Source organism: Sminthopsis crassicaudata, chromosome 3 (assembly GCF_048593235.1).
Source record: "Sminthopsis crassicaudata isolate SCR6 chromosome 3, ASM4859323v1, whole genome shotgun sequence".
In the NCBI taxonomy this organism is placed as follows: Eukaryota; Metazoa; Chordata; class Mammalia; order Dasyuromorphia; family Dasyuridae; genus Sminthopsis; species Sminthopsis crassicaudata.
In genome coordinates, this window is record NC_133619.1 from 88,717,104 (window position 1) to 88,732,090 (window position 14,987).

At 37.6% G+C, this 14,987-nt stretch overlaps 1 long non-coding RNA gene across 1 annotated transcript; it reads right to left on the reverse strand.

Annotated features, from left to right (window-relative positions):
- Window positions 1-466: 466 nt before the first annotated feature.
- Window positions 467-14,987, reverse strand: LOC141560645 (uncharacterized). The gene is made up of 3 exons (XR_012487766.1): window positions 14,899-14,987; window positions 1,712-1,785; window positions 467-656 (listed from the first exon to the last, which is right to left on the reverse strand). It is a non-coding gene; the product is annotated as an uncharacterized LOC141560645 (long non-coding RNA).

Genomic DNA, 14,987 nt, shown 5'->3' on the forward strand with positions numbered 1-14,987 from the left:
GGGGTTCTGAAGTGCGAACCGGACCCCAAACTGGTTTTATTACAAGATTAAGGCCTTACTGCTGAGTATACACAGATAATAGTTAATAAAGCCCATCAACATTCTACCAAGTCTCCCTGCGGCTGGCTTGTCCTCCAGGGTCAGCGCTTCCGCAGGCCCTGACTAGGGGCTTCCTAGCGCCGAGCACCCACATACCAGCACCGGGACGGGGCGAGCGCGGCCGGGGAGGAGCTGGCCGCCCTCGGGGAAGTCCGACGGGAAGGGGGCTGTAGAATGCGTCAGTGCGGCTCTTCTCCCTCACTTTTAGGGAAAATGGAGGGGTGTGGTTTTTTACCAATAATATAACATGAACTTATTTTGATAAGTTAATTTTTAATTTATCAGTTATAAAATAAATATGTAAAGCATATAAAACTCAGTTATCATTTCTAATACTGATAATGTTATATTTACAGATACAGCCTCGATAAACAAAAGTTTTTGTGGGACCTCGATAAAGTATAAAGGAGTCCTGGGACGGAAATGCTGGAAACCCCCAGCTTAGGCCTCTCCCGGTGGGGAAAGTCCTTCCTCTGATGCAAAGAGGCATTTTCTCCGCAACTAGAGAGTGACTAGAGAAGAGCCGTCAGATGTGCAGTGAAATGTGGGCCGCCATCCTGTAGGAACCAGAAGAAAATAGAATTGGGAAATATTTTTTAAATTACAAATTTAGTAAAGTAAAAATAACATTATATCCTAAAACATAAGTTAGCATGCTGCCAGGTCTTTTGGTACGGATTAGTAGCCACCATTTCTCTCTGAGTTTCCTACCTTTGGCCTATAAATTGAGTGACTTGTGGAACACACAGATAATGCCAGAAGTTGGAGGTGAAGCCTTATGGTGTAATAACTATTAAACCATGCTACAGATGAGAATAATTGTATTTCTATAGCACTTTAGAGTTTGCAAGTACAGCAGCTCACTTACTCTCACAGCAGTCTCTTGAAGCATGATTATCATTCCATTTCACAGATGAGAAGGTTGTGACTCACTAAGGATGGTTGACTTATTTCTAACCACACTTCATAAAGAATTTGAAAAATGTCGATGTCCAGCATCCTCTTCACTAGCTATCAAACTCCCTTGTTTTTTTCCCCCCTGAGGCTGGGGTTAAGTGACTTGTCCAGGGTCACACAGCTAGAAGTGTTGAGTGTCTGAGACCAGATTGGAACTCAGGTCCTCCTGACTTCAGGGCTGGTGCTCTGTCCATTTCACCACCTAGCTGCCCCTCCCTTGGTTCTTATAGTCTAAGATACAATCTAAGTAGCCAAGGGGCCTATGACTATATAGAGAGCCTGGAGTCAAGATCTGAGTTCAAATCTATCTTTAGGTACTTACTAGCTGTGTTACTGTGGGCAAGTAACTTAACCTCATGCTTACTTGATTTCCTTTTCTATAAAATGGGTATAATAATAGTACTGAGTTCCCAGGATTGTTATAAGGATAAAAGGAGATATTTGTAAAGCACTTTGCAAACCTTAAACCACTGCATAAATGCAGTTTTGTCCTATGAGACAATTTATTGTCATAAGAGTTGCTGCTTTAGGGTTTCTGTATTTGTAATAAAAAAAAAAATTATCATTTAATTTTATGCTGAATTTATAACTACTAGCAGTAGCCTTGCATAACTTGGGCTCCAGCTCCTCATTCTCTAATTCACTAATTGCTCACCCTATGTAGAATGCCTCTAGTTTCTTCTGTCTTCCTTTAAGACTCATTTCAACATATATTGGATGATTTGCCATCTAGGGAAGAAAAGGGGAAAAAAATTTGGAATACAAGGTTCTACAGGAGAATGCTGTAAACTCTATTTAAAAAAAGATTAAGAATAGAATAAAATTTTAAAAGTGTTATATTAAAAAAAAGACTCAATTCAAATCCTTTTTAGAGATCCCTTTCAAACCTATCTTCTCTTCCCTCAAATATGACCTTCCAACAATCAATGTCTTACAAATTATGTGAATCATACAATAGGTGGATAAGGATGACATCTGCAAGGAAAGCATTTACCTAACTCATATCTATATTCTCTTCCCTGAGCTGGTGCATGGAGACCTTTCCTAGCTAGCATCCCACACCAAATCCTAGCAGCAGGCTCTGCTCTCTTGCTTGTTGCTAACAGTAGAGAAGGCTCTCTTCCCTCAAATTAAGCATACATGGACATACATTTGTCATCTTTGTCATCTATGAAGAACTAGATGAAGGGAAAAAATTGGTGCCTTATATTGCTATTTCTACACTCAAAACAAACCAGAGATTAAAAAGGAAATAGAGATCACACCTTAATCATTAGATGAGAGGTTAATAGTGTCAACTCTGGTAACAAATGACCAAAGTGTTCCAGAGGTTTTGTAACTGCTGTTATCCCCAAAATACCAAAGAGTGAACTCGGGTTAAAAGGAAAAAGCTTTCTTTATTCCTTTGGGGGAGGAGGGGAAGAAATTAGACAAGCAAAAGATTTCTTACAGTAGGAGACTGAGACAATGGCACTAAACCTTGATTTATACATTTTGGGCTGGACAAAGAATTAAACATGGTGTAGCCTCTGTAGTGAGGCATAATAGCAACATGAGATCAAAAGACCCAATGGAACTCAATAGGGTTGGGGAGTAAACCTGGGAGGAGCTGCTGCCCACTGCTTCCCCAGCTGCAAGTTAGTTCAGTAGTATTAACAACCAAGGCTCTTTTAGAGTCAGAGAAAAATCCTTTTTTCAGTAATTCTCCTGAGAAGCAGTTGTGTTCACTAGCAAGAGCAGAAGCAGGAGCAAGCTTCACATTGATAATTCAGTTCTTTGCCCCTCTTTTTAAGGCTCCAATTGGTCAGATTTACCATCAGAATTAATTACAATTGGTTGGATTTAAATCCTTTTTATTCTCCCATTCCATATATCAAAAGGCTTGTGCTCTGTCCTTGACCATAGCAGTCTGAGCAGGCTTAGGCCTGGTGCCCTTTGTCAGGAACGTTGTTGTTTAGTAGTTCTTGATTCACAAGGTAATTGATTGGAATAATTTTAACAAGATATTTAACCCCTCCTTTCATTCTATTTTGACAATATATGTGGAAACCTAACTTATATTCCTCATACTAGTGACAATCTCTATTTTTAATTTCAAAATCCTTAGCAAGGCTTCATGTCTAGGCCTGTTGGTACTTGGCTGAACTCAGGGATTTAGTTGCCCAGAATTACGCCAGAAGGTGAATACAAAGGATTATTGTTATACCAAGCCCAGCTTATAGATCGCCTGCTGGTCCTTAGCTTTGGAAAACAAGGTGTCTCCTAATAGTAAAAAGAGAGATTCAGTCTTGGATCCTCACAAAGGAAAGAATCCTGGATTTGTAAACTCACCTGCTTGGGTTTGAGTCCCAGGTACTTTACTACTTTGGTGTTGTCACTGCTCTTCTGCAAGCCAGACCTCAGGACTAACTTTGGGGCGGGGGAGAAACCTGGTAGGAATTCTCAACCTTTTTCCAGAGTGTAGTTTAAGAAAAAGAGTTAGGTTTTATCCATGGGGTTTATACATCCCAAGAAGGTATGTTAGAACTGAGAATTGAGCTAGGGGGGAGGGGGAGAGAAGAGAGGGGATAAGCAAAAGGGGTTATAAAGACAAAAAGGGAGAAGGGGATGATCTCATAGTAGTCTTTTAAGGTTCTGAATGGTAGATTGGACAGAGAAATTTAAAAATTGATCCCTGAGGCAGGCAGGAAGAAGGCTCTGATAGCGATCAGTTTAGCTCTCTGTGGTCATCCAGTCTGAAATCCAAATTATATCAAGGTCCTGAGTTTCACGCTTTGGAGAGGTCTTGAGCAGTCTCACCTTGCCATGCCCTGTCAGAAATCCCAGTCATGTCCCTGAGGATAAATTTTCCCTCTAAACTCTATATCTCATGCCCCTCCTTTGGGGCAGTCTGCGATGACACTCTGCTTGTGGTGTCTTTCTCCTTACTGCCCTCATGCCACGTGGTATCTCCCCTAACTCCACTATGCTTCTGAACCCCACTTCTCCTTCCAGCTAACTCTGTTAGGGTACTAAGTTCCTTTCAGGATTTAGTCTACCAGCTAAGAGCATTCCCCAGCCTTATAGGATACTGTCTTTGTACGAGGTAATTGTGAGTTCCACTGAGGAACTTATCTTTCATATACTGTCTTACTGTTTCTTATTTACCAGTGTCTATTGTATCTCTTTGTCTGTGACTTGTTTGCCTAAACAAAACTACCTTTTGCCAAAGAGAATGACTATGGTGAATTCTTCCCATGATCGAACCCTAACTTTTGATTCCTACCATCATCTGGTATCTACATCACCCATATCATTTTGGTGCAAAAACCCACATACATCAGTCTGACCAAGTTATCCTTGAGCTGGGCTGTTTTTCAGAAGGCTTATAGTAGCCATATCAGGCAGGTCTGGAGCCATCTGACTAGTTTAGACTCCAGCTGGCTCCTTGGTCCTTTCCTGGCCTCCCCATTAGTCCTTTCCAACTCCTCTGTGGTTCCTCCCCTTATCCCCAGATCCTGCTCTTGCTCCTCCTTTCTTCTGAAACTTTAAAAAAAAGTCCCCCCAAACAGAAGGATGTAGCCTAATCATGGACTATTGTGTTTTGCTTTTAATCATACTTGGTTTACACCATGAGTTATTTCATGTAATAAATGACCTGTGATAAACATCTCTGGCATAATTCCTTCATGTCTCAAACCATTCTCCTAAAATTGCTACTTCATAAACACTTTCCCATTTTATTACTCTTTAAAACTCTAAAATTATGCTCTCCCAATTCACTTCAGTAGGTAGGCTTGAATAAATCAAGGTAGTTGGTAAAAATTATTGACTAATAATTCATTCACAGAATGAAGCTCTCTTTGGAAAAAGGTCTATTCTGCCTCCCTTGCAGCCTCCCTTGCAGCTACAACTATAATCTCTCACCACATGAGGTCCCTCTCTTCACTTAGCACACTATGTCCTTATGTGTGAATGCTCTGTCTGTAAAATATAATTTTTGATTGCTTGTATTTTATAAGATATTTTGGGATTTAGACACTAGATTTATTTTTCTAAAATATGAGATAATTTACTTTTTTGTCCTGTACGGTTTTCATTTATGATTCCTTGAAATATACCTCTGGAGAAAAGTCTCTTAGATTATTATATAATGCTAGAAAAACTGAGGTAAGATAGAGATTAGAGAGTTTTTAATATTTTATTTGGATTTCTGAGAGGAAGAGATTTACTGGGACCAAAAGAATCCATTTTTGTTCCTAGGACTGAATGAGACTATAGTCGCCAAGAACCCAGCAGCAAATGTGAGTTCATATATATATATATATATATATACACACACACACACACACACACACACACACACACACACATATAAGCTCATGTAGCTAAACAAAAGCTGGGGGCATGGGAGTGGAGTCCAAATTCTTGTGAGCAGGAATCTCCAGGCAGGGACCTTCTGACAGGTTGGGGGTAGGACCATAAAATTCTTACTACCTGGGAGTTAAGGTGTCCAACTAGAGCCAGGAACTCTGGACTTAGAGATACCAATTAGGTATCTGAGATAGGACATCTGGAGTTTTACCTTTTCCTATATCCAGTTCTCCACAGCCCTAATTATCTCAGTTCTAATGAGCAGAAAAGGGGGTTGCAACCAGGGAAACTGAGGCAGAACTGTTATGGGCCAGAACTCTGAACTTGAAGCAAAAGACTGAAACAAGGTGCTAAGTCAGTGGAATTGATAGACAATGATTATTTAGCATGGTATTTAACAATTCGCTAGTTCAGTACATGTACTTGATGCAGTTGTGGTCCCTTTAAGAAACTAGTCCTTTTAGATTGATTTATTCCTTTCTGATTCCCAGCCCCTCCCAGCTGATGCATTATCAATTCAAGAAGCTTGGACCTTTGATTCACAAATCCTGGTCAAAAGCATCCCTTTGAATTCCAATAGAAGGTCAGGGCCTGTCCCAGTCCCTAGTCCCCATGTGATCTGAGCCAACTTGGGCTGTCCCAGCCCCCATTCTAATGATCTGCTCAGGTTTCCTAACCCCCACTTAACAAATTCTAGCCCTCTATGGAACCCAGGGAGGAGCTAACTTGGGGCTCCACCCACAGGCCCCTTTAGCTAAATTTCCCATTATAAAAGAGCCAAGCTGGAGTCCTCTCTTTGCAGAAGTTCCAAATATGCACCCTTATGCCTGGCATGCCAAGAGTCTCTGCCCACTGGAACACTGTTTCTGGTGCCCAGTTATCTTTACCTTCACCTTTTACTCACTAGACTTTAACTTTACTTCCAATCCCCATAATAAACCTCTTTCATCAATCTAGGTTTTTGGTCTGTAAATTCCTTTACAGGGGACTGTACCACCACTAGACCTCATTTAACTCCATATCCTTGCGCCGAATCTTGAGGGGTTACAGGGGAGCTCCATTTGACTTCCTGTACCCCGAGCCTACCACTAGACCTCAATTAACCCTAATTTCATTTGGATACCCCCTTATCTAGACCTCATCATACTTACTAGAGTTCTACAAGATTCACACCTTTGGTAAGACAAACTCAGACAAACTCAGCCAGAATCAGAACTAGGGAAGACAGAGAAGTAATGGCAGGCTGTCCTCCTTCGCTTCTCCACTGAAACCAAGATCCAGAAGTCCTCCAGAAAAACTAGCTGAGCCCTAAGTGAAGGAGAGAAGACTTTGAAGGAGACAATAAAGGATTTGGACTTTAATCCCTGGCTGCACTTGTGGTGATTACTGAGCTGAAAGAAAGGCATTCTCTATAGACCCCAAGGAAACCCCAACAAAAGATTACATTTTGGAGAAGAATATTACACAAGACAATTAGGGAAACTGAGTCAGGACAATAAAAGGGAACTGTGGCACAACAATTATATATGTACGTTTCATTTTTTACATATTTTCAAATGAGTCATGTTGGGAAAGAAAAATCAGAACAAAAGGGAAAAGCCATTAAAAAAAAAAAAGTGAAAATGGTATGCTTTGGTCTTCATTCAATCTCCATCGTTCTATCAGGCAAACAACAAAAATGATGAAAATACTATGTTGTGATCCATATTCAGGCTGTGTGGGATATAGTGAACCATAAAAACAATAAGAGACTCAGTCTGAAGAGGGGACCCCGAAACTCTAAAAATCCTTGAAGGAGAAAATCTCCAACCCTGCCTCAGTGAGAGACCACCCCAGGGAATCAGATAAAGTGGATTACCTAGGTGGGGCTGCTTGAGTTCTGAGCTAAAAAATTCCAACCCTATTCAAATGAAGATCTTTTATTCAATTCAACTCAAGCTTGTACCCTACCTCATGAAGAGCAACCCCCAACTTGTAGCCAAGGCTTATAAAAAAGCCAATCTAAAATCCTCTCTTTGCAGAGGTTCCAAACATGCCATCTATCCCATGCTTGGTGTGCCAAGGAGCCTCTGTCCACTGGAATATTCTTTTCCAGTGTTATCCTCTCTTTACCCTCACTATTTCCCTAACCAGACTTTATGCCTCTCCCTCAGGATTTCTAACCTGACTTCCCAATCCCCATAATAAACCTCTTTTATCAATTATAGCCAATTATAGCCCCCCGGGGAGTATAAATAGCAAATATTTCTTTATTCTTGTCTAAAGCTTTCTGGTTCTTCCTCTCCCAGATTGATTTTTTTTTTTGTGATAATAAATTAATCCATCTTTTGTCTCAATTCCTACTTAAGCCCTTCCAGGTCCTAGCTAATGATTTTTCTCTCACCACATGGACTCTGATCAATCTGGAGGAGAGTGAGACATAACTTTGTCCAGCAATTTGTCACTTAAATCCAATAGTTTTGTGATGTCATTGGTCCTCTTCAAGACTAAAAGATGAACTACAATTCTGAACAAGTCATTTTGCTCAGGGCCTCAGTTCTCATATGTAAATTGTATATGATAGAATTATTTTCAATTGATGCATTTGGGATTAAGATTTTAGAAATGTGTGCACTAATACTGAAATATTGCTACTAGAAGTTCAAATCTCTGTTTTGATTTTAAGTTTAATAAAATGGTGATTGAAATAAAATTCTCTGGTAACTTACCTAAGAGATCACATGTTTGTATCTTTAAGGTACTATGTTGTTTTCTAAATAGTATATTGGGGAATCTGTAAAAATTGTGTGAGCTATGCTTTAAAATTTCGTCAGCTCTGCTGGATATGTGGCAATAATTTTGTGAAATTTTGTCTTAAATTATTTAGATATTACCTAGATTCTGAATCTTAAGGTTTGTCTTTCTCCCTTTAACAAAGAAATATATTTATAGTTTAAAAAAAAAAAAGTGGTTTTAAAAACAAAGGACAAGAAAGGTTGATTGTTAAAGCAATTAATGAGATGAAAAGGGCAATAAGAAGTTTATAATGACAAAATACAAGAATTAGGTTTGTAGGGCTGTTAGTGATAACCTCGAGATGAAAAGGCCTGCATTCTTGAGGTGAAAATAGGCACTTGATCCTTTTTCTGGCTTATGTGAATTTGGAAACTTACTAAGGTAATTGAGTTTGAATGGAACATTCATTTAGAATCTCAAAAACTCCTTTTTTGTAGTGGCAAGAAACTGGAAACTGAGTGGATGCCCATCAATTAGAGAATGGTTGAATAAATTATGGTACGTGAATGTTATGGAATATTATTGTTCTGTAAGAAATGACCAGCAGCATGATTTCAGAGAGTCTTGGAGAGACTTACATGAACTGATGCTAAGTGAAGTGAGCAGAACCAGGAGATCATTGTACATGGCAACAACAAGATTATATGATGATCAATTTTGATGGATGTGGCTCTTTTTAACAATGAGATGATTCAGACCAGTTCCAATGGTCTTATGATGAAGAGAGCCATTTACACCCAGAGACAGGACTGTGGTAACTGAATGTTGACTACAACATAGTATTTTCATTCTTTTGTTTGTTTGTTTGTTTGCCTGTTTTTGTTTTCTTTCTCATTTTTTCCCTTTTTGATCTGCTTTTTATTGTGCAGCATAATATTTATGGAAAAATGCATAGAAGAATTACACTTTAACATATATTAGATCACTTGCTGTTTAGGGGAAAAGGTAGTGGGAAGGGAGGGAAAAAATTAAGACACAAGATTTTGTAAGAGTGAATGTTAAAAATTATCCATGAATATATTTTGAAAACAAAAAGCTTTAATTAAAGAAAAGAATCTCACAAAGTATTGATTTTTTAAATAATTCTAAATTGATGTGTATTAAAATTAGAAACTTGACTATAAATTACATGAGATTTATATGGCTATCATTTATGAAAATTATAAAATTATTAATTAAGTTCTTTGGGATTATTGTCATAATATTGGAACCTAAAATTGATAATTGCTATGTGTGGAGGGAAAAGTCCATATTAACTCAAAGAGTAGAAAAGGTGGGTTTGGACAGACAGGGGATACCGACTCAAACCCTGTTCTGGGGTCCCTTTCCCTAATATGTAAACTTGCCAGGTTTGGAAAAAACTTGATTCTAGGTATAAAATTACAATCTCCTCACCTTTAAATTACTGAAAATTCTTGGTTATTTAGGATTTTTGGTAGTTAATCTGAAATTTAACAGTAAGAGTTATATATTGGTTATTTGCATGATTTTTATATATTTATATATATGTGTGTATGTGTGTGTGTGTGTGTGTGTGTGTGTATGTGTGTTTGTATGAAAAAAAGTCCTTAAAGGTTTCAAATTGATATACCAACAATTGATATGGGTCCTGTTATTTTATTGATTATTGAAACTAAAATTGAAAGATCTTTATTATGGTTTAGAGAAGAGGATTTAGAGGATTTTAGTGTATTCAAGTTATTTTAGTGGAATGAAACTTAAGGAATATTTTGATACATCAATGGGAGAATCAATTTTATTTTAATTTGTTAGCAATGTGGGAATAATTTTTGTTTCTATGGTGCATCTTGTGGCATTTACATGTTTTTCCCCTCTTCTGAGTGGTTTTTAAACACCACCAAGCCAGTTAGTTTCTAATCCCAGAGTCAAGCCAGTGGAAACTCAGAAAAAAAGTTTGTCTAGAAAAAAGAAAAAAGAATACTAGCAGAGAGGTTTTACACATATGCTTCATGAAGAAGTTTGTGTTAACCCCTTTTTTATATTCTGCTTTTGATAGGTAAATGAAAACTGGGAAGGAAGGATTTTGTGAATACCTCTTATTCTGATGGCATTTCCCCTTTCTCAAAATTGCTTTTGAATTATAATATAGTCTCTATTAAAAGAAATGATACTTTACTTTACTAGCTATCTACAGAATCTTCAAGGAAAATGTAAGCACACCTCCCAAGAATTAGGATTCTGCTCTTTGTTCTTGTTTTCTCTCTAGTTCTCTGAGGTTTCCTTCTAGGCTTTGATCAATTCACCTTCAAATGACCAGCACTAGACAGTTGTATTGAATAGCTTCAGGAATCTGATTCAACCCACTAGATCTTCAACAACTCAAACCTCTCCAAATGGGACTCTGTTGGATGACCCAGCTCATCCCAGTAGGGTAACCCATTCTCAGCAGGAAATTGTTTCAGAAGATGAGATCATGGCTTCATATATCACAGGACTTTGGGCTCCACTGGTTTGGGGATAAACTGGAACTGGTTGGTGAATGGATGCCAAACTACCAATGTCTGAGTAGGTTCCCTGTGAAGGGCAGAAGTTATATAGTATTAATGCTATCCCCTGCCACAATAGTATTTGAGACTTAAGATGGGGATATTAGGTTAAGATTTGAGGCAATGTTATTGAGAAAAATACCACACATATAATTTAATTTGATGCTTTGAAATTATAGAATTGTAGAGGCTTGACTAGCCATAGCCAAGTAGTTATAGTAAGTATTTGTGTTCTAATAGAGAAAGAGAATTTTATGGAACTGTCTGTCCAATTTGGAATAATGTTTGGTTTGTTACAAGAGTTGGACATTTAGAAAAGGGAAATCAAAGAGTAACTTGGGAATAGATGTAATAGGTAAAGATCTCTTAGGAAGATTTGGAATCAAGTCAAGGACTTAAGGCAAGCTATAGACACCAATGCCTGGGTAGAATTGGTAAAGTACTCTGTAAAGAGTCCGAACAAAAAGCAATCTCTATGTTTGTGTTATAGGTTCCCCCATGCCCAGATAGTGCTATTCCCTTTGGGAATGGAAAAACATGAGAGTGAATTCTTCCTGTTCCTAAAACAACATTACAATGCTTTGTTCTCCTATTCCCTCCTGTGAGGGACTAAACCAGGCTATAATAAATAGCCTCTTAACTCTGGAGATCAATCAGCTTGCCTCTCATGGCAGAATGAAAGATTCCAAAATTTAGGGATTATAGTGGAATGTACCTGAATCTGGAATGTAACAGAGGATAACTGTGTCCGTTTCTCAGGGATGAACATACATTAAGTCAAGGATAGTAACTGATCAATTCAAGGCTAGAAATCTAGTTCTGGATTTGAGACATTCCTACTGTAGGGGCTATATATTATTGGATAAATCACACCAGAGAGGCAGTGAAGGGAATAGTATAACACTAGATACTAGTAACAGAATGGCATGGAAAACCAGAATGAATGTGGACACTGCTAGTAGCAGACTGGCAGGAAGAGAAGGAATGGAATTGAAGGTGGTTTTACTCCTACTGATGAGCAAATGATAAGGCTAGTTTTGTGAAGAGGTGCAAGAACTGGCGTGGGGAGTCCCCGCTGGTCGGAGCAGGTCTAATGCGAAAGAATTTGCAAACCCGAAAATCTGTATGTGGCAAAAAGGGAATTTTATTGGCACTGAGAAGCCAGCTTTGCTAGGAAGACAGACTTCTTAGTGGCAAAAGATCCTGTTAGGGAGATAACAAAGGTTAACACTGAGAAGAGAATATTTTCACAGTAGGCAAAAGTCCTGGCAGGAAGCTTTGGTAAGAAGAGAGCATCCTGGCAAAGCAAATTCCTGTTTTGGACTTCTGCAAAAATTTGGGGTTCAGAGTTGTCTTTTATTAGCAGTCTGAGGCTTGGGCTTCAATCAATGCTCTGGGCCTAGATTTCCAGTTGAAAAGAGATTACTTATCTTGGAGTTTCAAGTCACTCAATAGGACTATCAGGCTGAGATCTCCAACTGAGTGAGACCACTTAACTTGGAGAGGGTGTTGTCTAGAAAAGGTATGCTTTTTCCAGGGGAGAGTCTGAGACCCTGAATCTCCCTTCTTTTATAGATTAAAAAGGACACACTTTCAGGGTTCACCTCCATCACTACTACAACCTTATCTGAAGAATTAGCACAGGATTCAGGGTAAGGATCCTGGGTAAGGAAGTCTGTTCCTGACTCATTTGCTCAGAGAAACCCCCAACAAAAGCATTCTCTTTGCACTTAGGCATTTTGGTGGCTACATAATTTTTAGGGTAAATCCCTTAAATGCCTCAGTTTCCTTTTTCAGTTGTAAAAAGAGGATCATATCATCTATCTCCCAAAGTTGGAATAGGCCTAATCTTGTGAGACACCAAGGTTACTCCAAAGGTGATTTTCTTGCCCTTCTTCAAATCATCTGACAACTTGTCTCTATTACTTAACCTCCCTAATGAATAAAGTGAATGAAAATCCTATTTTTCTTGTTTGAGTTTATGCAGAACTGAATAATTTAATGCATTTTGCTACAGTTTAAACTCAAATTTAAAAGGAGCTCATATCAGCATTCATAAAGAATGTCAAAAATATGATGTGTATTTAAAGGAAGTGATTCCACAATTGAAGAATTCAACTTTTCAATTCTCATGACTGAGAGTAAATGTTTCAGTTGTAACAGTAATTCTAATTTAATCATTCTAAATGGACTTGCTTCTACCACTGTATCTGAAGGTTTTTATCTTTGCATTTGTCAAATCATTTAATGTCAATATTTTTTCTGGGTTCTAAGGCTTCAAACACTTATTGAACAAGGCACTATTGTAGGCCCTGGGGATAGAGACAATAGCAATATATAGTTCAGTGATTTAAGGCAATCCCAATAAACTTTGAATGTAAATCACCTTCAGTATCTAGAGAGAGAACTATGGAGGCTGAATGTAAATCAACACATGTTTGTTTATTTTTTTTCTTGTGGTTTTTACCCCTTTTGTTTTGATTTTTCTTTCCCAACATGACTTATAAGGAAAGATGTTTAAAAAAAAAAAGAATGTACATGTATAACTAAAAATATATATTTTTACATGTAACTAGGGAAAGTAAAAATAAAAAAAAAAACAAGAAGAAAATGCAGTTTAAAATAAAGAAATTTAAAAAGTCAATTTCTAGTGGGTCAAAGCATGACAAAATGGAATGAAGAATGGAGGCAATTTTCTAAATAATTCAATTAGAGAAAAGATGATTTGATTATTTGGATATATTCAGGGGGAAAAAAAGTTTTGGATTGATTGTTCAGATATGGTATCTTTGCCAAGAAAACTCCAAATTGGGTCACAGAGAGTAGAACATGACTGAAATGAATGAACAATAGCAATACTCAAATTAAGTCATCAAGTGTCTAACTTGCACTGTTAAGAGTTTGTTAACCTGGGAGTTCTCCAAAGCACTGAAATCATTCAGTCAACCATTTACTAAGCACTAGCACTCTTGTGTCGTTCAATCACAAATCCAGTCCCTATCTATTCACAGGAAATAAGCACAACCAATTTTTCTCTTCAAATGTTTCTATACAGCCAAAGATATCCCTTTGATAATAAAGAATATTTTCTCAGATTCTCAGATGGGAAAACTAAAATGACAGTATTTCAAAAATATATTCCATGAATATTATTGTTCTGTAAGAAATGACCAACAGGAGGAATACAGAGAGGCTTGGAGAGACTTACATCAACTGATGCTGAGTGAAACGAGCAGAACTAGGGGATCATTATACACTTCAACAATGATACTGAATGAGGATGTATTCTTTTTTTTTTTTTAAATAATTTTTATTATATATATATTTTTTATAATATTATCCCTTGTATTCATTTTTCCAAATTATCTCCCCCCTCCCTCTACTCCCTCCCCCCATGACAGGCAATCCCATACATTTTACTTGTGTTACAATATAACCTAGATACAATACATGTGTGTAAATACCATTTTCTTGTTGCACAATAAGCATTAGATTCCGAAGGTACATGTAACCTGGGCAGACAGATAATAGTGCTAACAATTTACATTCATTTCCCAGTGTTTCTTCTCTGGGTGTAGCTACCTCTGTCCATCATTGATCAACTGGAAGTGAGTTGGCTCTTCTTTATGTTGAAGATATCCACTTCCATCAGAATACATAATGAGGATGTATGCTGATGGAAGTGGCTCTCTTCAACATAGAGAAGAGCTAATCCAATTCCAATTGATCAATGATGGATAGAATCAGCTACACCCAGAGAAGAAACACTGGGAAATGAGTGTAAACTGAGAGCATTTTTTTTGTTTGTTTTGTTTTGTTTCTCTTCCCAGATTATTTTTACCTTGTGAATACAATCCTTCCTTTGCAACAACAACAACAAAATTCGGTTCTGCATATATATGTTGTAGCTAGGTTATACTAAAAGATATGTAATATGTATGGGAATGCCCGCCATCTAGGGGAGGGGGTGGAAGGAAGGAGGGGAAAAACTCGGAACAGAAGGGAGTACAAGGGATAATGTTGTTTAAAAAAAAAAAAAAAAATTACCTATGCATATGTACTGCCAAAGAAAATGTTATAATTATAAAAATTAATAAAAAAATTTTTACAATTAAAAAAATATATATATATATTCCATGTAACAGTTTCCTAACATTATAGTACTTATAATCCTAAATATGAGTACCATATAAATAATGTAAGTTACCTGCGCTAAAACTGGCATCTTTTGTTTACATTTAGATCCGGGTCTGTTATCAGTTTCCCTTTTCCGCTTCCCCTTACAGCATACCGGGA